This window comes from Bos grunniens, chromosome 11 (genome assembly GCF_055505025.1).
Source record: "Bos grunniens cultivar Pamir isolate PY7600 chromosome 11, Bosgru_T2T1.0, whole genome shotgun sequence".
In the NCBI taxonomy this organism is placed as follows: domain Eukaryota; kingdom Metazoa; phylum Chordata; class Mammalia; order Artiodactyla; family Bovidae; genus Bos; species Bos grunniens.
The window spans coordinates 20,009,217-20,034,252 of NC_141175.1; the positions used below are offsets into that span (position 1 = coordinate 20,009,217).

General features: G+C 47.6%; 1 long non-coding RNA gene and 1 pseudogene across 2 annotated transcripts; both read left to right on the forward strand.

The window, feature by feature from the left end:
- The first annotated feature begins 156 nt into the window (after window positions 1–156).
- LOC147362698 (uncharacterized) lies at window positions 157–24,912 on the forward strand. Of its 2 annotated transcripts, none has more exons than XR_015136402.1 (2): window positions 157–283; window positions 23,420–23,635. It is a non-coding gene; the product is annotated as an uncharacterized LOC147362698 (long non-coding RNA). The 2 variants fall into 2 exon arrangements; XR_015136401.1 differs by lacking the exon at window positions 157–283 and adding an exon at window positions 1,496–1,576 and having other exon boundaries at window positions 23,420–24,912.
- Window positions 2,054–7,602, forward strand: LOC147362699 (large ribosomal subunit protein eL42-like; annotated as a pseudogene).
- Window positions 24,913–25,036: the final 124 nt, after the last annotated feature.

Below are 25,036 nucleotides of genomic sequence, written 5' to 3' on the forward strand. Positions count from 1 at the left end.
GGCTTGGGCAAGTTCGGTTGGCCGGCAGGCTGCGGCTTCGGCCACGGGGTTTCCTCCAATTAGATCCAGGGTAAAAGGACGTCACTGTTACCATGGCAATGCTGTTACCAACGCCCCTCATCCTCCCAGCCACCCCCGGCACTCGTGGGCGCGGCACGGGAGCGGGAGGCTCGCACGACCTCTTCTGCGGTGGCCGGGTTCTCTTGCTGCTGCGGCGTTGCAGACGGTTCACTGCATCTTGTTGGCTCCCCATGCAGCTGCGGCTCTCGTCGGCCCGGGTGAGGTCGGACCTGGGAGGGTAACACCATTGGCTGTTTTGTTACCCAAACTCCTGTCTTTCCTCCACCTTCCTATTCGTGACAAAGGTTTGGAGCTCGAGACACTGAACACAGCCTTTAATGACGTTGCGATGGGGACCGTGAATTAGAAATAATCCCATCCCCATTAAAGAGGAACTAGTTCCTGGAGAAAGTGGCATAAGCTTGGGTTTTACACGATACGTTCTTTTTCAGACCGGCACCTAAAACCTGAAATTCCCTTGGAAAATTACCCCCCTCCTCCAAAAAAGTCCAGGCAATGCCAGATATTATGATTTTCTTTCAAGTGGGAAATAACCTTAGGGATAATTGGAAGAAAAACATACATTTAATCCTGCCTCCCCCCGCCAAAGCAACTGTTTTTGTATTTCTTTCCAGACTTTCCAGGTTACGCGTTTAAATACTTATTTTTCACATCACTGCTGTCTTACATGTACATGCTTTTTATCTTCTAGTACTATTTTTGAGAGGACAATCGAAAAGCTAAACTTCTCTCCCTAGATGTTGACTGCTGACTCCCTTGTGAACACCCCTCTGAAATGAGAGCGATCGCCTCAGATGGCTTCTATTCAGGGTCATCACCAGCCCTTTCCCTTCCCTTTAAAGTGGGCGCTCCCCTCCTGCCACTCCCTTCTCTCCGGAATGTTCCCAGTACCAGACTCCAAATAAGGTGGCTGTCCTGGGTGTCTGGAAAGTGGTCTTTGTGCCATCTGGGCTCACACAGCCGTGATTCCAGTTCCAGCACATCCAAGGAAAAACAGATCATTGAGAGCAAAGAATGCCACAGCCAAGAAAGAATTTCACATTCTAAGTGGAGGTCTTAGAAGCAGATCTGGAGACTCTCTAGAATGGAAGATCTGAGCACTGACAGATAGCAGGAGAAGGTGCGAATTTTCCAGAAATCTAAACTCCCTCCCAGCTGCCCCTCCCTATCCTGACTTGTAAAGGTTGCTTTGTGCTTTGACAGACAGGAGAGGGCTGGGCTGGAAAGGGCTTGAGTCTTAGTGCAGAAATGCCTTACTATGTTGCAGGGTTCTAATGGAGGGCCCTGCTGTTATTTCTGGAATCCCTGGGGCCAGGCTGTAGACACACGAGTGTTTATGGCCATGTGGGCTGGGGTGGAGCCGGACACCAAGAAATCCCCATGGAAAGAATTTGCATGTGCAAGGGCAGATAAAATGCTTTCTGTATGACCAGTGCATTTCGAGCTTACTGGAATTAGAGACAGTTCAGGCGAGAGGAGAGACAGCCCAGCAGAGGTGAGTGGGGGATGGAGACCCCGAACAGGATGGTCAGGGGATAGAACCTCTGGTAGGGAGGGAGGGTAAGGGCAAGAACACTAATTCTTTATCAGAAAGCCTGGACTGTACTGCCATCTCCCGAGGTGACCTTGGGCAAGGTTTACTTCTCTCTGTAACTCAGTCTCTATAATTTCTGCTTTCATCCAATCAGATATTTATTGAACACCAACTCATATAGTTACAGTCACCTGAACTCATGGATAAGAACTGCTTGGAAGCAATGGCACACTATAAAATTATATTTCATCAGGGACCAGAGGGGTAGGTTAAATCTAAAGTCCTCTGCCCCTGAAAGAACTCAGAAAAAATTAAAGCTCTGGGGACTTGAAGCCCCTGGACACATAAAGAGCTAACACTTATTGAGTGATCACATGTGTCAAACACCGTTTTAAGTCTTTTGCAAGTCTTAACGCATTTAATCTGCTTAAAGCCACTATGAAGTAGGTAGTACAGTAAGTCCCCTGCCTACAAACCTTCAAGTTTCAAACTTGCAAAGATGTGAATGTGCCTTTGACGAAGGTCAGGTGTGAGTGACACTGCAGCTTGTCTGCCATCTCATATTGACGATCCTTCAAGTCTGCCACCTCCCTCCTCCAGTCAGTAACTCTTCTTGGCTGTTCCCACGATGCCAGCCCTTGTATGCCAGCTGTTGTACTGTACTAATGTACTTTTCAAGGGACTGTCCTGAAAGATTAAACATGTTTTATTATTTGTTTTTGATTTGTATGTATTATTTGCGTGAAAAGTATTAAAACCCATTACAATACAGTACTATACAGCCGATTGAGTTCGTTGGGTAATTGGGCTAACTTTGTTGGATTTATGAACAAATTGGACTTACAAATGCACTCTTAGAACAGAACTCATTCATATGCAGGGGACTTACTCTACTCTTATGATCACCTTCTCCGTTTCACAGATAAGGAAACTGAGGCACGATGCTTGGATTGAGCATAGAGTGGAAGAGCTAGCAATGGCAGAGCCTGGATGGATGTACCCCTGTGTGCACTGCCTGGTGACCAAAGCCCGTCCCTGTAATGGCTCTGCCAGCCCTCTGCTCACCACTGTAGGGATGCTAGGAAAGACCGCACTAGTCTCTGTTCTCTAGGAGTTTCATCCTAGCTTAATATAAAACGTGTTAAATGTCCACATTCAACGTGCTGGGAAGAATTCTAGGGAACAGAGAGCTAAGAAAGAAAGCATTGAGTTCTTACTTTATCTGTTTGATGTTCTTGTTATTTTTTCTAAATTGCTTGGTGAGAAGAAGCTGCTGGAGGGAATACACTGAGCTTGAAGCCAGAAGATCCTAAATCCCAGCTCTGTTATTTATTTGCAGTTTGACCTTGAACTTCCCAGGTGGCTCAGTATAAGAGACATAGAAGATACAGGTTCGATCCCTGGGTCAGGAAGATCTGCTGGAGTAGAAAATGGTAACCCACCCCAGTATTCTTGCCTGAGAAGTCCCATGGACAGAGAAGCCTGGTGGGCTCCAGTCCACGGGGTCCCAAAGAGTGAGACAAGACTGAGCCACTAACATTTGACCCTGAACACCATGATCCTCTCTGGACCTCAGTTTTCTAACCTGTAAAAGCAGTCCTTACCCCAAAGACGTCGTGGAGCTATCCCACAGGAAACGTTAGGCATACAGCAGGCGTTCATTAAATATTGGGGTTTTTCCCCCTTCTTTCCCTCTGCTTGGTGGTAGAGTGCAGGGGAGGAAGGGAAGTGCCAGTTCTGTTATAAGCCTCAGAGCCTTATAAAAAGTTAGTGAAGGCTTATCTCTTGAATCACTGTTGTAATTAGTGGAGTTAATGGTCTGCAGAATGGCTACACTCAGTGTACACTTCTGAATGAATGAGTCCTTCTGGTTGAGTTTACTCTCATAAATTGTTTCAGTGGTTTATTTGCCCAGAGCACTGGGTCGTCCCAAGGAACTTCTTCCTCTCCTGCCTTGTGGCAGGTATTTCACTGACAAACATGTGAGTGGGACTTTTCACTGCAGATTTCTGTATAATCACCATCAGTGCTTCTGTTGAGAGGGTGGTTGAAAAACTGCCTGACTGTCCACTCCACTGGGAGGGGCTGAATGAGAGTCACTGAGAGCCAGGACAGTTTGGTCAGGGCAGGGTCTTCCCACACATTTCCTGGCTGAGGGCCTGGGTCAGGCCAATGGAACTCAGTCTCCCATCAGCCCTGCAGCGGGCAAAGCTCATTCTTGCCATCTGCAGGCATCCGTCTGTGCTTGTGGGTGTCCCATTTCTGGCACCTCCTGGACACCCATGGGCTATTTATTGTTTTCCAACTCTCACTGTGTGTTCTCAGGGAGAAAAGTCTAATCAAATCATTACATCATTAAAAAACAGATAAGTCTTCCGGCAATAGTTCTTCTGCTACGATTTGCATTTTAAAAGAAAGAAAGCTCTTATATTTGAAGAATAAAAGTTCCCTGGTAGGGGAATTTCCTGGTGGTCCAATGGTTAGGACTCATGTAACATGGCCAAAAAAAGAAAAAAGTTTACTGGTAGAATTTCATGCATTCGGAACCAACATTTGGTCCACTAGCCTTTTGGGGAAGGACTTCAGCATTCTGACATTTCTCCAGCATTTCCTATATGTCAGTAAGGTACTTTAAGAAAAAAAAAGATTGCTTTTGTAATGATAATAGTGATGATGACAGTATTGATTAAAAGTGTAACAGCACACATCATGGCTTCCCTTGTAGCTCAGTGGTGAAGAATCTGCCTATAGTACAGGAGACCTGGGTTCAATTCCTGGGTCAGGAAGATCCCCTGGAGAAGGAAATGGCAACCTACTCCAGTATTCTTGCCTGGCAAATCCCATGACAGAGGAGCCTGGCAGGCTACATACAGTCCATGGGGTCACAAGGGTTGGACACGACTTAGAGACTAAACCATCGGCACACATATTAAAAATGAAACAATACATAAATGTACAAAAGAGAGTATAAAAAGAACCGGTGAAGCTGTCTCCGCAAGGGGACCATTGCAGGCATTTGGGGGAACCTCCTGCTAGACACAGCTGCTGGTTTCATGTGGAGACATGCATGTCGTTTTACATGCGTAAGATTACATTCTTCACTTTGTTCAGGGCAATGGTTAATTTTATGTGTCAGCTTGGCTGGGTCACAGTGTGCCCAGTGTTTGATCATGCATTATTCCAGATGTCTCTGTGAGAGTGTTTCAGGGAGAGATTAACATTTAACTTGGTGGACTCATACATTATTCCAGATGTCTCTGTGAGAGTGTCTCAGGGAGAGATTAACATTTAACTTGGTGGACTCTGAGTAAGCAGATTGCCCCTTCTAATATGGGTGGGCCAGATCTACCAGTGGAAGGCCTGGATAGAATAAGAAGAACGGTCTTCCCTGAGCAAGAGAGAATTTTCCAGCAGACGGACTTCGAACTTGCTCTGTAATGTCAGCTCTCCCTGGGTCTCCCACCAACTTCAGACTCTAACAGAAATACAGTTTCTCCTAGATCTCTGCCCTACAGGCTGATCTTGGAAATTTTGGATTTGCTAATTCCTTGTAATAAATCTCTCTATATATCTATCTTATTATTATCTTATATATGCATGCATGCGTGCTAAGTCACTTCAGTCATGTCTGACTTTGAGAATTTATGGATTGTGGCCTGCCAGGCTGCTCTGTATACGGGATTCTCCAGGCAAGAATACTAGAGTGGGTTCCCATGCCACCCTCCAGGGGATCTTCCTGACCCAGGGATCAAACCGGCATACCTTAGTTCTCCTATATTGACAGGTGGGTTCTTTACCACTAGCGCCACCTGGGAAGTGTATGTATGGTGGTGACAACGCAGGAGACACAGGTTCGATCCCTGGGTTAGGAAGATTCTCTGGAGAAGGAAATGGCAACCCACTCCAGTATTCTTCCCTGGGAAACCCCATGAACAGAGGAGCCTGGCAGGCTACACAGTCCACGGGGTTACGAAAAGTCAGACATGACTGAAGCGACTTAGCATACCTGTATATCTTATGATTTTTCTCTGGAGAATCTTGATTAATACTTTCATTCAACAAATGATATGATATCTTTAACTGGCTTTAAGTGTTTGTCCGTGACATCAGATTCACCTCTGAGCTTCCTGAGAGCTAGGGTTTTCTTCTTTGATCTTGTATCCATAGTGCCCTCTCAACAGAGGTGAGCCACCCTCCTCTGCGGGTGAATAAACTGATGCCCAGGGAGGTTAAATTACCAGTCTCAATTGCTAAACTACAGAGGTAAGATTAAAAAACAAGTCTGGGTGATTTCAATCTTCTTCTACAACAATAAACAAGACTGCACTACCGGCCATGGAAGATGAAAACTCCAGTGTTTGCTGGCCTGGGAACAACGTTTAGTTATCTGAGGCTCGTGGGTGGCTAAGTATATATCTGCTGGTGAGTCAGCGGCTGATTTTATTTTCATGTGGAAGTCTCTGTTTTTACTCTCAGTGTCTCTGCAGGGAGAGGGTACCTCTTCATCCTTTATCTGTCTCCTTTAATTAATTACATGTCTGTCTCTCCTCTCTTCTCCCTGTGCGCCCTTAAGTCTGTGACCTTCCAGCGGGCAGAGTTTTATCTGCTTTCCATATCCCTGGTGACTGACTGATGGAAGACATTCATAGAGGGTTTGTTTTGGGGCTTCCCTGGTGTCTCAGATGGTAAAGAATCTGCCTGCAAGGCAGGAGATACGGGTTCATTCCCAGAGTGGGGAAGATCCCCTGGAGGAGGGCATGGCAACCCACTGCAGTATTCTTGCCTGGAGAATCCCACGGACAGAGGAACCTGGCAGGCTATGGTCCATGGGGTCGCAAAGAGTTGGACACACCTGAGCGACTAACACGTTCACACTTCACACTTTTGGGCCGTTAAGGGGGACATTTCTGATACCAGCAATTGTTGGTGCTCTGTGCTTACTTTGTTTCCAACCATATGCGAAATCACTAGAAGGTTAGTAAATTCACAGAGGAAAGCATGTAAAGCAGAGCTGTATACCCCTCAGAGATTCTATGAATACGGAATTGCATCCGCTTTGACAAGCACACCAAAAACCTTGAGGTTGACCCCGAAGGGACCCGAACATCAGAAATAGTCCTAAAGTTTCCACACTGATGCTCACCCATGGAGGAGTGAATGAGCTCTCCAAGGAGTTGCCCACCCCTGACTCAGGCTCAACTTCCTATCTGTTCATTCAACAAAATATCGAAGGGTCTATCCTGGGTCAGACATGACCCTCGGGGCTGGGATTCCAAAAAGAATAAAGACACAGCATTTGCCTGGTGAGAGCCTGATGGAGAGCAGGGAGGTGGGACAGCTCAGAGGGGCAGCAGGGAGTTCTCCCTGGCTTCTCAGTTCTCAGTTGCTCGACGACCTGACTTCCCAGCCACAGCAGTTTCGAAGTGACTGTTCAGAAAGTAGAATTAGTTTCAGAATAGAATTACTCCTGAAAGCCCCTCTGAAATCCACTCGACCTTCTTTCTCATCCAATGATTCAGAGCAGAGGAAGCGCTGGGGCTCCAGGGCCAGCCTGGGCCTGTCCCTGTGTCTGTGTGGAAGGTCTGTGCAAGGCAATCAGTTGACAGATAGAGACGACAGGCCTATGAAAAGCTAATGAGCTCGCCACGCTGACAGCACGCTCGTGAATGTGGTGAGCTTTCCTAAAGCCCACCAGACTTTCTGTAAAAGGTGTGGCAAGCACCAGCCCCACAACGTGACCCAGTGCAAGAAGGGCAAGGAGTCTGTATGCCCAGGGAAAGCAGCGTTAGGACAGAGAGCAGAGTGGCTGTGGTGGGCAGACGAAGCCGATTTTCTGGAAAAAGGCTAAAACAGCAAATATTGTACTAAGGCTTAAATGCATTGAGCCCAACTGGCAGATCTGAGAGACTTCAGGCTATTAAGAGCTGCGTGCATTTTGAGCTGAAAGGAGACAGAAGAAGAGTAAGGGCCAAGTGATCCAGTTTTGAGCTTCCTAATTTTGTTTTATTATGAAAATAATAAAAATTTGAGATTATTTAATTTAAAAACAAATTAGAAAGCCCAAGAAGCTGGTGCCTTTTAGTGGAAGGGCACACAACCCATATGTCTTAGGCAGGTCTAGGTAAGCAGCAAGGAGCCTCAATCACCACCAAAAATGCTCATTATGTTATTTTTTTTGCTGTTGTTGCTCATGTCAACTATATATATATATATGTATAGATATTAAAAATATAAACACTATGTGTATGTGTATACAGCGTTTAGATATTTTTTTAAGTTTGGGTACATAAAGCAACACATCTTCAACCATCTCCCAAATTATGACTCATCTGCAGACAATTCAGGACAGTTGAATGGATGAATGAACACAACAGCCGGAGAACAATGCACACAGCATTGATTGTGTGGCTCTCACAATGAGAGCTATGGGAGTGGAGAGCAGGGAGACATGAGTGTGGGCCAGAGCCGTTGCAGAAGACATCAGGGCTCAGAAGGCTCCAGAGAGAGGGGGATCATGGTAAAAGGGGGGGTGCCACCCAGATGATGATGGTGTGGATACCCATCTTCCGCTGTCCTGGTGGAGGCCTCTGGAAGGGCAGGAAGGCCGTAGCATCTCCTCTTTGTGAGGGAGTCAGCTCTGGATGGGCCTGAGCCCTAAGAAGGGGGTTCTGGACAGAAGGCTGGAGTTCAGACCACCCGAGGAGGGCTCAGCCTCCACAGTGTGGAGGTGGACCCTCGTCAGTCTCTTAAATTCCCTCTGCATAACAGCCCAATCACACAGGCAGCTTAACAAGTGCACAGCAAGTTGGGGAGACTGGTTCCATTAATGTCCTGGGCCGTTGGGCAGGGCGGATCTCATAAAAATGCAGGTCTCTGCTTTACTTTCCTGCTTAAAACCCTTCAGCTTCGTTTAACTGCAGCTCAACATGGTGGTTGGATTCAGAAGCCAGATGGCCTAGCTCCGCTACCCACGGGATAGGGGATCCTAGGAGGTTAGTTAAGTGCACGGAGCTTCACTCTCCTCACTTGTAAGACGGGATGATGACCTAGCTCTGAGGTTGTTATCAGGATTCAATGAATTTATAATAGAATGTGCTTTGAACAGTGACATGTAAGTGGCACTAGTGGTAAAGAACCCGTCTGCCAATGCAGGAGATCTAAGCGATACAGGTTCCGCCCCTGGGTAGGGAAGATCCCCTGGAGAAGGGAATGGCAACCCACTCCAGTACTCTTGCCTGGAAAATCCCATGGACAGAGAAGCCTGGTGGGCTACAGTCCATGGGGCTGCAAAGAGTCAGACACGACTGAAGCGGCTTCGCACACAGCACACTCACATATGTGTTTGTTAGATGAATACTACTACTACTACTAAGTCGCTTCAGTCATGTCCGACTCTGTGCAACCCCACGGACTGCAGCCCACCAGGCTTCTCCGTCCATGGGATTCTCCAGGCAAGAACACTGGAGTGGGTTGCCATTACAATCAACTCTAAATCCTTAAGATAACTCACAAACCCCCCAGTGATGGCACGCCAGTTTCTCTTCTGTCTGATCTGTTGCTTCACCTGTGCTTTGGCTTCTTCTGAGCTCTGCTCCTTCCATCCCCTCTTTCCTTACATCTTCACCTAGTTCACCCGTCATCTCCTGAGTCTGCAGAAATGGCCGCCTCTCGGGGCTGTCCTTGGGTTCCTCTCCCCTCCCAGCAACGCAAGCTCCCCTATCCTGTGCTCTGCAAGCAGGAAGCATGGGACATCACCTCCCCACCCCCTGCACCAGGAAGGTGGGGATATATCTATGTAACTATGTCTCTGTAACTTGTCCAGGTAGCCCCAGTGCCCAGCAGAGTGCTTGGTGGCTAGACTGGGTACCAGGAGATGGACAACTGAAGAGACAAGTCGACAACCGCTGGAAGGAGGAGTCACAGACAAGTGTACATCAGCCACAGGACAGGGCGAACTGAGGGCAAGGCTCAGGATGGCCTCAGGCTCTGGCCAGAGCCCAAACCCCGGCTGGAGGCACCTGTGACTCACTGGGAGGGGCTGGAAGCCCCAGGCAACCCCTGGTGTCTTCCCCTTCCCTCCATCCTGTCCAGCTCTATAGACAAATTCCCAGTTGCTCCAGAAGGATGGTGATTAAGAGAACCCAGTGACGAAACTCAGGGAGACAGTGAAGGACAGGGCAGCCTGGTGTGCTACAGTTCATGGGGTCACAGAGAGTCGGATATAGACTTGCTGACAAGTGAAGGAAATGTTGCAGAGGGAAATCCCTTTTGAAAATGAATAACCCCCTGATTTATTTGGACAGTTTCTCTTCTGGATTTCCTGAAAACCCAGGTAAGAAATTTAGTGATATCGTGGTGGTGGTGGTTTAGTCACTCAGTTGTGTCCGACTCTTTGCGACCCCATGGACTGTAGCCTTCCAGGCTCCTCTGTCCCTGGGATTCTCCAGGCAAGAATACTGGAGTGGGTTGCCATTTCCTTCTCCAGGGGATCTTCCCAATCCCAGGGATTGAACCCTGGTCTCCTAAATTGCAGGCAGATTCTTTACTGACTGAACTATGAGGGAAGCCCCCAGGGACGTCATATATCTAAACAAAATACATGAAAGCCTGTTCTATCAAAAGCCACCCCTGGAAGGAAGGAGCAGATGCTGCCTTGCTCTGTTTTTAATGGACCACGAAGCGCTTGGAGGCGGCCATCATTCTAATCAATGTGAATAAGCGAATGATCCCCAGCCGCTCTCCCTACTCCTGGTTCTGAAACTCAGAGACATGCCAGGCAGACTGATGAGCCCAGGACCACTTTGAAGGATCCTATAGCAGCCAAATTGCCGAAATGTGTTCAAACAGAATGCGGTAGCAGCAGCTGCTACAGCTGTCAAGCAAGCTTCCTGAAATAAAGGGGAAAAGGCAGCAACAGACTATTGCTCTTGAGCCAATGCATTTAAAACACGAGATCAAGTAAGAGCGATGGAAAAAAAAAAAAATACAGGAAGTCGGTGAAATGAGAACTTGGCTCACTGGGCCAAAGTAGGCAGTCTGGGGTCATGGACAGAAAGTTTTAGCTGTCACATAAGCAGTCCCTGAAGGGTTAGGGATTGGGGGGCTGATGCTGAAGCTCAGCCAGGATGTGATGATGAGGGGGCAGGAATCTGACAGCCATTCTGCTGTCAGAAGTCTGGCCAGCCCAGACGGAGTCATGAGAGGGCCACCAGGGTCCTTGGAGCCTCCGCACATAAAAGCACATTTAGTCACAAGGCTAGGAGGTGCTCAGAAAATGCATGCTTCCCTTTCCCTTCCTGAAGACCAGGGACGCAGTTTGGTCAAGGTTAATTTCTGCATCAGAGTCCTTAGTTGTAAATAACAGAAACTGATTCTGACTTAAATGTAAGACCATTACTCCTTATCAATTGTGAAGAAGGCTGGGGAACCAGCCAGTCAGTCAAGATGGGTGGGTACTGGGGACAGTGTGCAGCCAGAACCATGGCCAAAATTTCACCGCAGACTTCAGCCAGAGGGATTCCCGTTGCTTCTGCGGCTGGACCCCAGACCTTGATTGGTCCCTACTGCACTGACTCCATGAGCACCAGACCCTGGACCCTGGATACTGGGTTCATCTTCATAGAAATCCCAAGGCAGCTTTACTACTGCCCCCAGAAAGAACTCTCCACAAGCCCTGCTTCTTTGAGCCACTCACCTGAGATTCAGAATCCCAATGTGGGGTTGTCTGGCCAGGCCTAAGTTAAGTGCTGTGTCATGCTACAAGACAAGCTAGGAGGTTGGTACCTCAAGTATACGTCTTCCAAAAAGGAAAGTGGGCTATGCCTCCACCTCCCCTCCCCCATAAGATTCATAAAGTGAAGAATTCCTCCAATAAAAGAAGAGGCTTCAATGCTGGGTGGCTCCCAAAATAGCCCAGTTTCTTGCAATTACACTGGAGCTTCAGGTCCACATGATGAAGAAAAGCAAAAGCTGTTGGGGGTGGGGGGCTGGTACATGAAATTAGGAGCCTGAGAGAAGCCTTAGCCTGCAGGGATCTCATCTTTCTTTCTCTGGAAAAAAAGGGGTGGGGGGGTTGCTTTGCTGTCATCATTATCCCTACCTGGAAGGCTTGTCCCCATTCAAGCTTGACCTCCTCCCAGATCCACAAAGATCTCTCTCTGGTCTAAGATGCTATTTCACCTCTAAATTGCATCATACTTTTTAGAAATGAATCACTTCATTTATATATGACTTATAAAGCTCCTCTAGGATGGAGACAAAAATCTTATTCATTTAATAGTCAACAAACATTTATTGAGTGTCTGTGAGGCCTTGGGGAGCCCGAGGGGACAAAGACAGGGCCTGTGCCTTAGAAAAGAAGATCATTGCTGGTGCAGACGTGGAGGTGTAAAGCCTCCTGACCTGGTTTAAATGGATCTCCAAGATTAAGATGTTCTCGGCCATTTGGCGGGTGGGGGTAAGTAGTGCCTTCCAGACAGAAGGAACAGCGTAGACAGAGGCAAGGAGTCGTGAGAAGTTGTGGTGTGTTTGGGAAACAGAGTGGGTGGGACATGGGACGTGTGCAACTCAGCAAGGGAATGGGGGATACGGTTGCCAGTGAAGAGGGGACCACATTCTGAGAACCCTTGAATGTCTTTCTCAGGAAGGGCGGGTGGTATCCTGAGACATCAGGGATCATCTGATACTCTCTTTTTTTTATTCTAGTAATTCATATATACATAACATAAAATTGACCATTTTAACCATTTTGCAACTTAGGTTACATTGGTATTAAGTACATTCACATCTTTGTGCGCCAGCTGCCACCGTCCATCTCCAGAAATTTCTGATCTTCCCAAACTGAAACTCTGTGCCCAATCGACAACAACTTCGCATTCTGCCTCCCCCACCCCCCAGCCCAGGCAACTCCCATCTACTTCCTGTCTATGTCATCAGATACTTTTATTTATTTGTTTTAAAATATTTATTTACTTGGCTGTGTTGGGTCTTCAAGGTGGCACACAGGATCTTTAGTTGTGGGCATGCAGACTCTTAGTTGCCACACGTGTGATCTAGTACCCTGACCAGGGATCAAATGCCAAGCACCTTGCATTGGGATCATGGAGTCTTAGCCAGTGGACCACCAGGGATGTCCCTCATTAAATACTTGTAAGCAAGAGAACGAACTGATGGAATTTTCTAGAAGGATCCCTCTGCCTACGATATGAAAGACGGCTTAGAAGACTTAAGGTAGAAAGCAGCTGCAGAAAACTCCAGAAGAACCAAGAAGGCTGAATGGAGGCAATGCGATGGTGACCAGACAGGCCGGAAAGACTAAATTTCAGAGATATTGATTAGATGTAGGAGTTGATTATTCCAAGGCATCTTTTTCTATTTTATTCTCTCTATATTGACCCCCACATCCCTTCTTGTGTGAGGAAGAGAGAGGATTTATGATCCTATAAAATTGATTTTTAAATAGCCCCTCTGACCCTATTGGCTCACAAATATTTCAAAATTACAGCCTATGTAGATGGCAGACTACTTTCCCACATCATTACTGTAGGATACGTGCTGTGACTTTGGAATAGACCTTGATCACTGCACACTTTGATCAATTTTATTAAAGAGAAATAATTTACAAGAATAGTTTGTGATCATTAAATGTTCAGTGGCAACTCAGAACAGTTTCTGTGCTAGGAAAAAATTATCTGAAGCTTGCATTCAAAAGACAGCTGACTACTCATAGAGTCTGGAGTGGATCTCAAAAAAAACCTGGATTTCAGCCCAGCTCTGCCATTCACCAGCAGTGTGGCCCTGGGCAATTTACTTAACCTCTCTGCATTTCTGTGTCCTCTTTAGTAAAGTGGTTGTTGATTAAATGAGCTGATTCGTATAAAGCACAGCAGCATCTGCCCTACAGTAAGTGCTCGGTTTGTGTGGCTATTGCTACAATCCTGATGGTGGTGATGATGATCAGCATCATTGCTTCTGAGGCCTCTTGCAGTGCTGAAACCCTGTGCCTGGCAGCTGTTCTTGGACGGAGATGGAATTGTCCATTCCTTGTGGTTCTGAAAGGAAGGACTTGCCCGCTCCCTGCAGGGTCTCCCTCCCTCCCTGAAAACTCGGGCTTAGCTGTTCTGCAGGAGAAAACATTGCACATGTTGCGTCTGCGAGCCTCACTCTCCAGCTTCTCATTTCTTCTTCCAACTTGCTCTGGTTCCAGTCACCCTGCCCAGGTCTTCTTTAGCAGCTGAGATGTTTCCTTTCTGGTCCGGAGGATGTCTGTATCTCCTGCCGGGTCTGGGAGCACAGGAGGTGGAGGACTCAGGCCCTCCTCGCTCTCTGCTGTCTTGGACCACAGCCGTCTGTCTTCCTCCGCAGCTCAGCTGTCCTGCTGGTTCTTTCTCAGAGCCTGCACACAGCCTCTCTCTGCCTTCCTTGGCTTTTGGAACTCCTCTTTGGTGCCCTTTTGAAAGGTGTATTCTGGGCACAGAAACTCATCTAAAGCCTTGGATGATGGGGCTTTGAGCTCTGAGCCAGCTGATGATGTGTGAGCAGGTGCTAGACCACATCCAGGACAAAGCAGGGGCCCGTGTGAACTCTGCTGAATGAGAAGATACTGGCGAGACGATGGATGAGACATGAGCTGGAGGCAGCTTTGAAGCTCACAGCAATAGGCAATGGCTTCAGCCTTGTTTGTGCACATAGGACCGGGCTCTTTTTCTGAGGGAGACCTGTGCCACCTTCTTCATGGTGTGTAGATCATTTGTTTTGCAGGCAAGATCCACAGGGCTGGGCATGTACCTAACTGACCGATTGATTAGAGAACCAAACATTTGTTGATGGAAAAAGCTTTAAGGTGCTTTTAAAAAAATTTCTCCTTGAGGTTAAACATCACAGATCTGAAAGCACTTCGGCTGTGAGGCTTGAGGTTCTATATCCCCCTATGTAGTTTAGTTTTCAGGTCTTTACATCTCTCAGGGTCTTTAAAAAGTACTTTCACTATGTGCTTTGATGCTTCCCCAACTTGAGGGTAGGGGCAGTGCTTATCTCTCTCCCTGCACATAGAAGGTATTCAATAAATATTAATCTCAGGAATCTTTTATCGCAAAAATTATTCATTCCAGACAGTTTACCTTAGACTCTCCTTCACGTGGTCCCAGCCACAATCTGAGTCTTTGATTCAAGCAAGTGAGACACCATAAGTGTTCACTGGCATTCTCCTTGATTCCAAGGTAGCTGACTAATGGCTGGGGATATGGTTCAGGTATTAAAGGGATCGACGCTTCACCAGAAGCCCTTTTTTGCACCTGCCTTCACTTTGTAACCATTTCCTTGGTTTCTTATGATAGCAAGTATTTGTCTTCTGTTCCTGATGCAAGATTCTAGCCTCCTGACAAGCTTTCAGGAAAAATTCAGGCAGGAAAACCATGACACTTTCCAGAGTTCTTTTAAGGTAAATTTCATCATAGGCCAGAATTTGGAGAACAAAGACCTATTCTTCTGGTTTGTAAGGAAGAATATTTCCAACAAACAGGAGTTTCTTCCAACTCTGCTTTGCTGAGTCTGGCTTGAACTCTGCTTCACTCAGACCAGGGCCCTCACTGTCTGTTGCTGGGAGGAGCTTCAGTGAGCCTCTCTTCCAGGTCTCCATCTTGGAACCCTGAGGTTATAGCAGGTCACATGGGGCCAGCCTCAGTGAGTGTGTGTGCTGCAGGATAATGGTGTAGATTATGGACCTATTGAAGCATGTCTGTCCCCAGGAGTAAGTAGCTGTGTTGTCTAAGCCTTCCGAGCTTCCCAGGCGGCGCAGTGGTCAAGAATTTGCTGGCCAATGTGGGAGGTGCAGAAGACGCGGGTTTGATCCCTGTGTCAGGAAGATCCCCTAGAGTAGGAAATAGCAACCCACTCCAGTATTCTTGCCTGGGAAACCCCATGGACAGAGGAGTCTGGCAGGCTACCAGACTCCTCTGTCCATGGGGTCATAAAGAGTCAGACATGACTGAGCAGGCACACATGCTAAACCTCCCAAATGCCCCCTGTTGCTCCAGCTTCTCTCTGGGACTCTACAGATTCTCCCATACCTCTATCCAGCCACCCCTCGCTCCGCCCTGGGAGGTGGGGTGGGGAGAGGGATCCAGCCTGGCAGCTAATGGGACCCCGACATGCTGGCTGGCTAAATACTTTGGATACCATTCCTGGGCAATGTGGTTTGATTCCAGTGCACCAGAGAGCTGCATTCGTGAGTTCACAGCAGTGGAAACTGTGCATGACAATTGCTTTAGGAGAGTGAAGTTGGCTGCTGCTGTGGGCTAATCCTTAGAGATGGGCTAGCAGCAGGGTGAGGACCTATTTGATGCTCGAGTAGTGTCTGTGAGAAGCCGTGGCTCTAGCTGCAGAGAACTGAGAATCTGCGGCAGAAATGATTAGAGAAATGGAGAGAAGAGAGAATGATGCTCCCTCTTTTAAACCTCTCTGCAGCTCTCCATCCCCTAGGATAAACCAAGCCCCTAGGTGGGTAGCATCAGCCCCTCGTCCTGCTCCTTGCCTCCTTTACCCTCACTTCTAGCCAACCTGCTGCCCTCAGCCACCCCCTACCCCAGCATTTAAGGGTGGGGAGAACATAACCGAGGATTTCAATCAAGTACAGAGCAGAGAGATGAGAGATGGGGCTGAAAGGGAGGTAGGAGTGAGCAGACGAGAGGCATACGCAGATTTTATATTTACAGAGAGATCTATGAGTTACGTGTTACAGTAACTCATCATTTATTGAGCTGTTTCTTTTTTTTTTTTTTTGACCCCATGGACTGCAGCCTACCAGGCTCCTCCGTCCGTGGGATTTTCCAGGCAAGAGTACTGGAGTGGGGTGCCATTGCCTTCTCCGTGAGCTCTTTCTATATGCAGGATATTTATCTTCTGATCTTCTTGGCAATCCTCATATACTTCCATTACTACCTAGTGGGGGTGTCATAGACACCACACAGTCTAGACCCATTTTATAGATGAGGAAACTGAACTCAGACTAGTTAATGTGATGTCTGAGAGCTCCCAATTAATGGCAGCAGCAAGACCAGAACTCAGCTCTCCACATTTCCCAGTGTTGGGTCCCAGTCCCTCGGCCCACATGTGCAAAGCAAGCCCTTGAGAACTGACACAGCTCCTTGTTTATTCAGGAACGAAACGGGCGATGAAAGGATACTCAGGATGAAGCAATCAGGATCTTATCTGAAGTTCAGAAAGTCAGTGGAACCCATGACTTGTTTTTTTTTTTTCCTTCTTTCTTTTAAAAATAATTTTATTTATTTATTTTTTATTGTACTGGGTCTTAGTTGCTGCACAGGCTTTTTCTCTAATTGTTGCAAGTATGGGCTACTCCCCAGTTGTAGTGTGCAGGCTTCTCCCGGCAGTGCCTTTTCTTGTTTAAGAGCATGGCCTCTAGGCGCGAGGGCTTCAGAAGTTGCGGCTCTCAGGCTCTAGAGCACAGGTTCAATAGCTTTGGTGCACGGGCTCACTTGCTCTGCGGCATGTGGGATCTTCCTGGACCAGGGATTGAACCCATATCTCCTGCATTGGCAGGCGGATTCTTTACCCCTGAGCCACCAGGGAAGCCCCCCCATGGCTGGTTGAACAGATTTCCACTGTATAGGCATAATTTTTATTTTGGAAAAACAAAAAGTGCTTAGAAGCACCAAGCCTCCTTCCAGGCGTCTTCCAAAGTCCACTTCTGAGGCCTCCCGTCATTGGCTCGAATGTATGTGTCAGTTTGCACACAATCCACCAGCAGGGCATTGACTCTTCTCCTGAGTCTCCTGCTGACCTCACCGTCAAGAGTGCACTGCTTGAGGTCCACTCCAGTTCTTGTTCAAAGTCACCCTCAGACAACCATCGATCCCATCAGCATTCTTTTCAGGCTGCAGCATTATTGGTCTGCAGAGAAAGCAAATATTGGGGGATTAGAAGCTGTGTGCTCCTGGCTTTTCTGGAAAGTGCTGAGCCCTGCCCCAGGTGGGGTTTGCAGAGATACAAGGAAGGGGCAGATGGAGGCTGATGGTTGGGCAGAGCTGGCAAGAAGGCCTTGCCTGTGTGAGTGGTCTCGGATGACAGCTTCAGCCCTTAGAGCCTCGTTGGCTGCTGTCACATGAGTCCTCCCCAGCAGCCCAAGGATGTAACTGTACTTTCCTGCCCCTGGTTCATTCATCTCTACCCCTATCCCAATACAGGAGTCATCTTTTTAACTGGAAGTCAATGGGCACCTCTTGGCACCAGTCCCAGATGTTGACTTTTGGGCATCCTAGTTGTGGGAGGCTGTGGGCTGTGCCCAGGTTGGGTGTCAGACAGGTAAAGTGCAAATCTTGGCTCTACAGTTGCTAGCTGTGTGACTTTGAGAAAAGTTACCTGCCTTTTTTGAGCCTTTATTTCTGAAATGGGTGTAGACTCAATGTCCAACATGGTAGCTGCTAATCTCATGAATGGCTTTCCCTGATGGCTCAGCAGGTGAAGAATCCACCTACACACCAGGAGACATGGGTTCAGTCCCTGGGCTGGGAAGATCCCTTGGAGGAGGTCATGGCAACCCACTCCAGTATTCTTGCTGGGAAAATCCCTTGAGAGGAGGAACCTGGTGGGCTACAGTCCATGGGATTGCAGACAGCTGGACATGACTGAAGCAACTGAGTGCAGTATAGAACACTACACAACCTCATGAGCACTTGAGATGTGGCTGGCTCAAACTGAGATGTACTGACAGTGTAAAATACACACAGGATGTCCTCCCCTGCCAGATCCACAGTGACTGGAGATGCTGATGGGAGGGCTATTTTTCTTGCCCCAAGGAAGCCTGGGATGGATGCCTACATAGCTCTGGAGAGGCCTTTATGGAAGGCCCTCCTCCCTACCAGTCACACGTATAGGGGCACCAGAAGTCTGGGAGGCCAAGTGCATGCTGCGGCTGGCAGCCTCTTGGGGCCCAGCCTCCCTTGTACCGGGTGCGCCTGTGGCATGGTATGAGAGAGAACATACTCGTCATGGATTGGGGGTGCCACGCTGGGGAACAATGAGGTGTAGATGGTGCCAATGAAGTTTCTGGTTCTGGCTCTGCCACCCACTGTCTGGGGCACCTTGGATAGGTACTCCTTCCAAACCTAAACTTCCTCATTTCTGAAATAGACTAGCCTCCCAGGGCTGTTGCTAAGTGATCTCCAGGCCTTTTTTTTTTTTTCTCCCTCCACTAGATGGTCCCTGGTTTATAGATTCATCATTCCAATCTCTGCCTCTGTTATCACATGGCCATCTTTTCCCTGTGTGTCTGTCTTGACATAACATTCTTCTCGTGTATAAGGACACCGATCATAGTGGATTAAGGGCTCATCCTAATCCAGTAGGACCTCATTTAATTAATTACATCTGCAAAGACCTTATTTCCAGATAAAGTCACATACTGAGGTGCTTTCAATATGTCTTTTAGGAGGACATGATTCAACCCATAACACTGAAGCTGAGGCTCCAATTCTGTGGCCACCTGATGCAAAGAGCCGACTCATTGGAAAAGATCCTGATGCTGGGAAAGATTGAGGGCAGGAGGAGAAGGGGATGACAGAGGATGAGATGGTTGGATGGCATCACCAACTCGATGGGCATGAGTCTGAGCAAGCTCCAGGAGATGGTGATAGACAGGGAAGCCTTGTGTGTTGTGGTTAATAGGGTTGCTAAGAGTTGGACATGACTTCGCAGCTGAACAATCCAACCCAGAACTTATCAGGAGAAGCTGAAATCAAGGTCTGTTCTTTGCTCCCTTGTGTGGCTACTTCCCTCTACTGGAAGTCACATCGTTCTCTCCTGTCAGCTACTCTCTCTAGGTGCTGGTAATCATTCTTCTCCTTTGCCTTTGAACTGCATCCATCTCTTGTTGATTGTCCTAAGCCCTTGCTCGTTACTTTGTAAATAGTTCTTAAGTAAGCTCTCCTTCAATTTCCTAATTCGTACATCTGTTTCCTGACACAGAGTCTTACTACCCATTCACCTGTCTATCCATCCATCATCCATCCATTCACCCACCCATCCACCCACTCACTCATCCACCCACCCATCCATCCATCCATCCATCCACCCATCCATCCATTCACCCACCTACCCATCCACTCTTCCTCCTGTCCATCCACCCACTCCAGCTTTCTGCATAGCACACAGTTCACTGTGGATGCTCCACATATTCAGCAAACACTGAGCCTTAGCTCTTCGGAAAGTGCCAGGTCCTGTGCCAGGAATGTAGTAAGTAAACCACAGTCCCTATTCTCTGGAAGCTGGTGATACAGTCCAGGGATAAGAATATAACATACAGACCATATTTCCTAATAGTTATCTGCATCTAGCGGGGGTGGAGGGAGCATAGAGGGGAAAAAATGCCTGGAGAATTACTCAGCAGGATTAGGAGACAACTGAGGAGGTACATTCTCGGCTCTGTTGTTTTTAAATTTTGGAGCAGTTTGGGTCTGAAATTTTCTGTTTGTCTTGTAAGAGACAGAGGGAGAGAGAGTGCAGAGTTGATCATCAACATCTCCCTCTGAAAGAGGCTTCTAGATAGCCAGCTGTCCCCTGACTGTGTCCTTGGAGGACTGCTCTCCCTTGGGCCCCTGAGGCAGCTCTCTCTTTGTTCTTGGGAGGCAATTTCTGAGAACAAACACATGAACAAGGGAAAGGGGTACAGCCAGAGCAATTTGGATTCATGGTGAAGCTCCGACAATGGCTTCTTTGAACAGGCGCCGTGTAACCTGTAAGGGGCTGAGCCGGTGGGTGGGAGAGTGTCATAGAAGCCCACCAAGGAGCTGAGCCTCCTCCAAGGATGAGTCAAGTTGAGTCAATTCAGCGGGCCTCAGCTGAGTCCCTGGAATAGTGATTCATCCTTTCAGGCTTGGTGATACAAAGACAAGGTCCCAGCCTGCCCCCTGCAACTTCATCATCTAGCTGTAATGAGTGATGCCCATTGGGGTCCAGGAGATGTCCTCAGGGTCATACAGCCATCAGCGGGTGGTAGTTTTGAGACAGGGGTGAAATTTGTTCGATAAATATGTAATGAGTGCTGACCACGTGCCTGGCATTGTCTGGTTTCTAGGTGTACTGGACAAGAGGGCAGAGAGGGCCTCTAATTCTGGAGGGCTTTCCTTTTGGGGGGCAAAAGGGGAAGGCTGTCGGAGGAGGGGTTCTAAGAAGATCGTGTGATTTCACCCTCCACAGGCTCCAAAAACTGCCAAGGACTGAGCTGGGTGTGAGCTCTTGGGGTTAAGTACTTAGAAGGGACTCTGTGAACTGCAGAATTTAATTGATTCTGTCAAGAGGAGGCCCTACACAAATGAAGATGTAGGGGACAATCAGCATTCAAAACGTGTTACAGTATGTGTTAATACAGGATATGTGTTTTTCTCTTTCTGACTTACTTCACTGCAAAAAAAAAAAGAGTGAGAAATACTAAAAAAAAAAAAAGTTACAGTAACAAGCAATCAGCAGAACTGCCCAGTGACAAGGCTTCTCCCTCTCCCCTCTCTTCCTGTCTGTCTCTATGGTGACCATTACTAGGACTGGTCAGGGTCAAACATGGTCAGTCAAACAGCAATACTCCCCGGGGACTCCAGCAGCTGCATCTTGGGTTAAACGATGGTATGAAGGGCTTTTGTATTTCACATTATGAATTTCTTTGCACGATGGCAAAATCTTTTGTTATGGGACATATGATAAAAACATTAAATACATTTTTTTAAGAAAGAAAAATAAACCAGCCGTTGGCCACAGGACTGACTTAATTTTCACATTTCCCTTCCAGCTTTTGTCTATATGCAGCATTTTTAAACTCATTGCTAATCACAGTGGACAGAGAATTTTGTATTCTGCTTACAAAGCCTTTTTTCCCCTAAAAGCATTTGTTCTCTCGTATAGATGCTGTACTTGAGGCCAATCTTTGATGGCACATCGGTTTTCCTCTTAGAAGCACGAACGCGTCACTGAAATGACGATAAGAGATGTTTTCCTCGCTTGATTGGGTGTCTGTGAAATGCTTTGTTGTTCAGAGTTTTACAGACGAAGGGGTTGACACAAGAACAGAACAGAACAGACTTTGCTTAAAGATTATTTGTATTGTTATCTAAATGGGGTGTTCTCTCTGTGTGGGAGAAAATTTCCCACGTAAATTGAGTAGACGCAGCATTGGTGGTATAGCACAAGATACCAGGCTTGGGACCCTCGCTAGCCATGTGACCTTGGGTCACTTACCTAATTCTCTGGTCCTCAGCATCTGTCTCTGCACAGTGAGGACTGTAGCATCTATCTCGCTGGGCCGGGGAGAGGATTCCACGAGATACAGGCTGGGCTTTGACCCTTAGAGTGTATAGTCTATGTATGTGTCTGCATTAACTATAATATGTTTCCTGTGTGATGCTGGGATTGACCTTGAGCAAGCTTCTCCGAGCCTCTGTTTATACATAGTAAAAAGGGAGAACAGAAGTCCCAGTGAGACTAGACAAAATAATGAAAACAAGAATGCTTTGTTATGTAAGATGTGTCTGTCCATTGGCCCGGCCGTCACTCCACCATCTTCCTGTGTCTCTTCACCCTGGTTCTAGGATGAGGGATGGAAGTTCAGGGGCTATTTCTGAGGTATGTCCCACAACCGGAACCAGAGCCAGAAGCTTCCAGGGACTCCCTGCCCAGGCCTAGCTCCAAGCCCGTGGGCTCAGGGGCATGTGCTTCGGCTCTTCACTCAGTCATCCTGCACTGCTCAGCCTCCAGGGCCCCATTCCCTGGGAGCTTGAGCAGAGATGCTGAGGACTCCATCAGGAGTTAGCCTTCCCCGAACAGCAACAAATGGGCATGGAGTGGGGTCCCGGGGCCGGGATAGGATGGCCCAGCGTCTCGCAGGTGGGCGGGGGAGGCACTAGCAGCAGCTCCGGTAGGAACACTGTGCAAGCGCTGCTGGCAAGTCATTGGTCCCCCCTCCTTTCTTATCTGACCCTTTCACTTTCTTTCCTCCTCTCCTCTGCCCCATGTTCTTCCTTGGTTTCACAATCCTGATTATCTCCGGACCCCACTGATATAGCCAGCCTCCTCCTCTGCCATCTGCAGCCTGGGGGTGGGACATGGTCCCCTCCCCAGTTCTCAACATTCATTTTGGAAACTTTTAGAACAAAGCAAAATCAACAAGTAGGTTTTGAGCCACCTCTCTTGCAAAGATAAACTTTTCAAATGAACTGCTTCTTCTGGGAAAGGAAACCAGGGGGAAAAACCATTTACAGATGATCTCAGAGTTTGACGTGAGAACCAGCCATCTGACCTCGGTTCCCGGATGGGGTGGCTTGGGAAGGCTGGGTGTGAAACGGGCAGGCACCTGGTCACACACAGCCCGGCCCCTTCCCCTGCACTTGCCTTCCTCCTTACCTCTACAGAACCCACAGAGGCTAGCCAAGGCCGTCCCATCCACCATGGGTGCTCAGTGACTTTCCTTTTTGCAAGTTTTCATATTGAAGTGCCGCTCAGCACGCTTCTGACGGCCGGTCCTTTGTGAAGCGTTCCCAAAATACCACCTGCTCTCTCTCTCTGTTCAATTTCTAACCACCCAGTTCTGCTTTTTCTAGGAGTTCTCAAAACACCAAATAAAACTCTTTGAGTTTATTAGTTAGCAGAATGTACAGATATCTTAAAAATCAGAAATCAGATAGTTTTTTTTTTTTGTCTCAGACAGGGCTTTAGAAGGAATGTTTTACTGCAGTCAGTTCAGTCAGTAATGGGCTCCCAGCTGGTGGAAGGTATGGCAGTCAACACCTTGTTTCTCTTTTCCAGATAACAAATCCAGTGCTGCTGAAGGGCTTCCCGTTGGTATCCCTAAAAGAAGAAACACTTCTTTCCTCTTCTCACACTCACACCAACACTTCTGACACCTAATGTGTCACCAACAACTTCTCTACCTCCTTGGAAAATCAACTCTGAATATTCATTGGAAGGACTGATGCTGACGCTCCAACACTTTGATCACTTGATGTGAAGAGCAGACTCACTGGAAAAGACCCTGATGCTGGGAAAGAGTGAAGGCAGGAGGAGAAGGGGATGACAGAGGATGAGATGGTTGGATGGCATCACCGACTCAATGTATATGAGTTTGAGAAAACTCTGGGAGATAGGGAAGGACAGGGAGGCCTGGTATGCTGTGTCCACGAGGTCACAAAGAGTCGGATGTGACTTAGTGCCTGAACAATAACTGGACACCAAGTGGGTATCCTGCAGTGCATTTCTGACACTAACTAGGAAGTTATCACTGACCCCAGAGGTTAAGAGCTCAATATACAAGATTGCCCCCACTTCAGATGTCAGTGGCGAGATACCCATACTTCTGTTTGACTTTGCTACAAGCTGAGGTCCCCACAACCCCCTCTCCAGGTTCAATAACGTGCTCTAACAGCTCACAGAACTCAGAGAGATGCGTACCTGTGTGACTATTACATAATAAAGGACACAGATGACAGAAGAAGAGGTACCTAGGGCAAGATCTGGAAGAGTCCCAAGTGTGGGAGCTTCTATCTCAGTGGAGTTGGGGTACATCATCCCCTCAAAACATGGATGTGCTTACCAACCTAGAAGCTTTCTGAGTCACTTGGTTTAGGGATTTTTATGGATGCTTACCATGTATTAATAGGAATGATTATTTATTCCTATACTCAGTCTTGGTCCCCTTCTCTTCTCTGGAGGATGAGGGTGGGGTTGACAGTTCCCAAGCATGGCTGGGTCTTTCTGGTGATCAACCCCCTTCCTGACGCTATCCTGGAGCCACCAACAGCCACCTCATTAGAACAAAGGATGCTCCTGTCACCCAGAAAATTCTAAGAGACTAAGAAGCTCTATGTCAGGAACTGGGAATTGAGACTACGGCAGCCTACCAGGCTCCGCCGTCCCTGGGATTCTCCAGGCAAGAACACTGGAGTGGCTTGCCATTTCCTTCTCCAAAGCATGAAAGTGAAAAGTGAAAGTGAAGTCGCTCAGTCGTGTCCAACTCAGCGACCCCATGGACTGAAGCCTACCAGGCTCCTCCATCCATGGGATTTTCCAGGCAAGAGTACTGGAGTGGGCTGCCATTGCCTTCTCCGATATATATATATATTTCACCATTAACCATGTAGAAGTGAATGAGTCACTGCTACAGAGTGACCATCTATGGCTTGTGTTGTCACTGAACTCCTGAATATGCAATGTTTCAGTGCTTTGCTTCCTTTAACTCACACGATTGTTCCAGTCACTTTGGACATGCAGAAAAGCTACTCAGTAAATGAGCAGTGAATAGATCAATGCTTCTCTGAGGCTATTATTGCTTTCCTTCTTTCTTTCTAAATTTAACACTGGATTATAGACTTTTTCTTTACACAAGACTAGAGAGATTGCACATTAACCACCATACACCTATCACCC